Genomic DNA, 5,765 nt, shown 5'->3' with positions numbered 1-5,765 from the left:
AAAAAAAAAAAAAAACAATCGCTTGATATATGTATTTCCTCCTTGAGATAATCTGTTTGTAACCTAGACGGTTACAAATTACAACAAATTTTTGTAACAAATTGTTTACTCTTCTTCTTATACCCTTTATTACGTTAGGAAACTTTAGTTTTTTCTTTTTTTATATTATTATTATTTTTAATGTCCCTCTCCCTCTCCCTCTTTCTCTCGGCACCGACCCTCCGTCCTCCCTCCACCTTCCACCGGCTAACGCTTCCTCCAAGTCTCGGCCCCAAGTCTTGGTCGATTTGTAATTGTCAGTGAAATACATGCCCCTTGGGAACAGCATCAACTTGTTAAGTCAGAACAAGTTGATGTTGTTCTAAAGGGGCTTGTATTTTCTAGAAACCAACTCCGCTCTTGACCCCGGTGGCCCTCTTCTAAATTAAGAAACCTCTCAAGGTAAGTAGTTGTATCTCGAGTCTCGACGACGATGACGATGCCACTTCTTCCTATAAATAAAATTGCAATCACCATGTGTGGTTGTTTACAGTGATATGAAGGTTGACGACGCTACAACAGGGTTCCAAAAATCAGCCGAATCACCTAAGAATTTCTCCGGGCCGATCTCGGTTTCCATCATTTTGAATTAAATTGGAATATTCCTACAGTGCATAATGCCCACACTCACTAGGTATATGAGTCAATAAACATTAAAAACAACTGGCGGTGAGTTGTAATAGGCATAATGCCCACACTCACCAGGAGGTCTCAAGTTCAAGCCTCCTTATTGTTATCTACTTTCCCTCCCTCCCTCCCTATAAAAAAAAAAAAAAAAAAAAAATCAGGTAAACATTAATATTTCGGCTGTAGTCATTGCCCAACAAGCTATGCAAATCGGAACTGATGGATGCCTTGGTGGTAATTAATTTCGTCAAAAGCTATGAGTGAGGGCCCAAGCCCGAGCTGATCAAATTCTCAACTCCCTCCCCCGCCCCATTCTAACCATAAATTTTTGGAAATATGTTGGGAAAAAAAAAAAGATAAAAAAAAAGATTGTTGTAACAAATTGTTTACTCTTCTTATACCCTTTATTATGTTAGGAAACTTTCGGTTTTTTTTTTTTTTTTTTTTTTTTTTTTTTTTTTTTTTTTTCCATCTCCCTCTTTCTCTCCGCACCTACTCTCCATCCTCCCTCCACCCTCTGCCGACCACCGCTTCCTCCAAGTGTCAGGCCTTAAGCCTTGGTCGATTTGTAATTGTCAGTGAAATACATGCCCCTTGGGAACAACATCAACTTGTGAAGTCAGAGCAAGTTGATGTTGTTCCGAAGGGGCTTGTATTTTCTATAAACCACCTCCGTCCCCAAGACCCCGGTGGTCATCTTCTAAATTAAGAAACCTCTCAAGGGAAGTAGTTGTATCTCGAGTCTCAACGACATCGCTTCTTCCTATAAATAAAATTGCAATCACCATGTGTGGCTGTTATGATGCTGCAGCAAGGTTCCAAAAATCGGTCGAATCGCCTTAGAATTGGTCTGGGTCAATCCCGTTTTCCATCGTTCTAAATTGAATCGGAATATTCCTTCAGGTCTATTTGATTTTTGTTTTTGTAGTTTCAATGTCTACAAACAATAGAAACGTTTTTTTTTTTTTTTTTAACAAACTATTTTCGGAATTTTAAAAGGGTGTTTGATTTTCTTTTTCCCAAAACATTTTCAACAGTGTAATCAAGTTCAAAATACGAGTGAAGGCACGACATTGCAGGTATGTAGCTCACGAGTGGAGGCGTGACATTAGAGTTGTAGGTATGCTTTGTGGAGATGAGCTTCAAAATGATGAAGACAGTCCGGAACTATGAGCTTTGCACAATCAGGTTGGAGTCGCCACTTCTAGATAGCTAGAAGTTTCAACAATGGGTTGGGGTTGGGATAAGTCGAGTAAGTAGCGGCTTTTTCACAATTTTTGTCCCACCTACTTGTTTCTAGAAAAAGAAAAATGAGTCTGACTTAGTTCTCCATTCCTCTTTATAAACACAAAAATAGGCATAAATTTATATTTTTATTTCGAAAAACAAGTGAAATGAAACAAAAAAATCAAACGGTTTTTTGGGTATTTTTTTTAGCACAGAAAAACACGTTTTCTGAAACAAAATCATACAAGCCCAAAAATGTTGTCAGTGGAAACTTGTCATGAAATTGAAGATTGAATGGGATATGGGTTAGGCTACAAGAAACTGATCACTTTGCTTACCCATCATATAACCTGCTCTATTTTTTATTTTTTCTGCAGCTGCCCCTTTAATCCACCCAAAATTTCATTGAGACTATTTTCTGGTTTGGGTTGTTAAATATACCTGGGTGCGGTGCTTTTAGTAGAGTAACAGTTCAATTCATTTGGTATTCGAGAAGTTCCAGTCCCCTCGTTCCAATCTACCGTCTCATTTCTTCTTTCTAATTTCTAAAATTAGTAAGCTTTTACTCATTAATGCAATCCTCAGGTTGTTCTAGCCCTACGTTTGGTTTTTCGTTAGAAAAGTGTTCGTACTTTGCATCTGAGTCATGTGTATGAATTTCTGAACCTTTTTTACAAACCCCTTTAAATCGTGAACGCGTATTACAAAGGGCCACTTGTAATGGCTCCTCTCCAATATGCTGTGCCAGCAACAGGGAGAGAGGAAGAAGAATCTGTGGTGCCTAGTGTATGCAAAGGAGAAGACGAGCCACGGCCATGGCTGGAAGGAAGAAGATGGTTTCACAAGGAGATAAGATTAGGATTTGTCGGATTTCTTCACTAATTAAATAAAATTATCAAAGTGTTTAGACTTTAGAGTAAACGGTATAATTGTCTTTTCTATCTTCTGACTTAACATTTTTAACTATAAGAGGTATAATGTAATTGTCAGTTTTACCGAGGATAGTTCTAATATCAGGGTAAACTACCGGAGATGCCACTGTAATTATCCCTGGATGCATTCCCTTATTTTTATTATAAGGCTAGGTAAGGCAAAGCCAGCCCTAATTTTTGTAGTAACAAATGTATGTTTTATATGGGCTAGAGAACATTGCCACCTGCAAAGTCACTGCACCAGCATGCAAGCCAAGGAAATGTTGTGCGGAGGCATCTTCAACGTGTAGGGCAAAGGACAGTGCGATCTTTTCAAGCCCACCTGTATCTAGGTGTAGAGTGTGCAGGCAAGTAGGGCAATGCTCTTTTTCCCAAGACCCTAATTATATATTCCGGGTTCAGCCCAAGACCTCATCTCAGGCTGTCAGGCCCTGCCCTAGCCTGGTCTTAGTAATCTCAACCTTGGCCCAGCTTGCAGGCCAAAAGCCCAACCCAGACCCTGTCAGGCTTAGGATCAGTTTGGGCTCGCCAAGCCAAACTTGCACCAGCTACACAGAGGTTATAACTGGCATGTACAAATAGGTTCCTCCATACATAACAAGTGCCAATACACTTTTTTATAACTTTACAATAATTTATCGAACCCAACTGCACCGTGTGACAGTACTTTTGAGCAAGTTTCAAGATCTGGTTTCATAACCACTGAAAATACCAAAACAATGTTTTATTTCCATGTGTTTTGCTTGGCCATTTGGGAGGCTAATAGCCAAAATTAGCAAAATGAATGAAACGAAATGACCAAAATGATCAAAAATTCGATGAAATAATACATTTTTTAGGCCAAAATGAGAAAAAATCCAAAACACAATGAACGAAATTGTGCCTTTTCAGGCTTTTGACACAATTTCGTTCGATAAAATAAAATATAAATAAATAAAAACAAAATATCCAAGATTTCACTGAGTTTTCAAACCATGCTTTTGAGATGAAAATTCATACAATCTATTGAAAGTAAGTTTTGAAACAGGATTGTCCCAAGGCAACTCTAGGGTTTTAAGGGTTCCTTGTGAAAGCAAAAATAGAATTAAATAAGTTAATAAGGCCCTCATTGACATCATTTCTTTTCTTTATGTTTGGTATCATTTATGAAACCTATTCTTATTTAAAAAAGATTGGAAAAACACAAAAATAAAAAAGATCTTAAAAGTCATTTATGATTTTTCGTTGAAAATCATTTTCAGTTTCTTTTACGCTGAACATTAATGAGCATGTACTTATATGCCCCACAAGTGAGGGTAAAAAGATCATTTTTTATTTACTATTAGAAAGACAAGCATCGATCATGGCTACTAGAACTCCACCGCATCCCCCACCCTATCTTGCAACCCACCGGCCCACCCTATCCCTGCAGCTCCGTTTCACCCTTGCAATCGCGACCCGGCCTTGGCCGGCAGCAGCCAGTAATGGTTAGACCGGTTTCTCAGGAAAAAAAAAAAAACCCTAACATTGTTGTATTGTGCTATTGTGCGGCTAGGAGAAAAGTCTGGGGAAGAAGTTAGGGTTTAAGAAACCCTTAATGGAATGACTTCCTTGCCCTTGTGATTTAAACAAAAGAACTATTCTACACATGGTATACCAAATCATTTCTCATTTCATACTCTATTATGTCTAATGTTTACCAAGTGGTTTTTATGTCTTGATAAAAAATGGTTTTCATTAATGGTTTTTGTTAAATAGGTAAGATCAAAAAGAAAAATAATACCAAAGGAGGTCTAAATTACAAATATCAGAGTATGTCAAGATATGGTTTTTGGTCTGTTCACGTAGCTTTAGCCCCCAAACAATGGGCCTGCATAGTGTGGCTTCTTGACACCTTAACGAATTTCAGAGATTCAAAAATACTGACAGAAACAAAAACATCAGAGAGAATGGGATAAAGATCCTATGACCAACCTGACAAATCATGCTGATTGCGGAGCCAATCAATCAATCTCTTCAGCATTGCGCCATATCACGATGTGCTTTGCTTCCACTGGCAAACATTGGTGATTCCTTCCCAGAAGCAGTGACGCAGCTGTTGAGATTGTAGGTGATCAATCTGACGACTAGGGTTGTTGAATGGGAAGGAACAACATTAATTCATTATCTAATGCTAAATGTTGGTCATAATACGATTAGGATTCGATTAATCATCATTCACCATGTTGAAACATGCATTTGTTTCATGCCAGCCAAACAAAGTAAAAAAGTGATGCCCAAAACACTCATCAACTTTACTCTATCAGAAGCAGTCAGGTGTATCACATAGGCTCCGTTTGGTTGGAAAGGGAATTAAAGGGAAGGGAAGTGAAATTTTCATACTTAAAAGAGAAATGTTTGTAATCATTACCCCATGTAACTATATCACTAATTTCAAATTATTCGATATTTGGCTATCAAATTTCACTTTACTTTGCATCCAAAATCCCTTGCTATAATGTGTAAAATAAAAATTACATGTAAAATATATCATTACTAAATATGGTTAAAAAAAGTACTTTATACAATTACATGGGATCACATGGGGTAATGATCATATTTCTTTTTTGAGTATGAAAATTTTACTTCCCTTCCCCTTAAATATCCCTTATAACCAAACACAGCCAAAGGAAGCCTTTGAATGAAGAATTGTACATTTCATCAACCCACAAACTTATTAGACATGGTACGCAAATTCTCCTGGGGATTTCACATGGGAAAAGCAAGTGCCAAAGAATTTCCAATTTTTGAGAACAAAAAGCATAGATGTCATTGATAAGGAAAAGGTGAAGCCCCAAATAGTTGGCCTAACCAAACAGAGGTTAGATTCCCAACAAATTCTTTAGTTGCCCTTTTGAGTCCCCTGGAGCAATTCTTGCTAAATTGGACCCCACATTTGGAGAGGTTGATTTTCCATCTAGA

The sequence above is a fragment of the Macadamia integrifolia genome, chromosome 1 (genome assembly GCF_013358625.1).
Source record: "Macadamia integrifolia cultivar HAES 741 chromosome 1, SCU_Mint_v3, whole genome shotgun sequence".
Taxonomy (NCBI): domain Eukaryota; kingdom Viridiplantae; phylum Streptophyta; class Magnoliopsida; order Proteales; family Proteaceae; genus Macadamia; species Macadamia integrifolia.
This window is presented reverse-complemented; position numbering follows the sequence as displayed.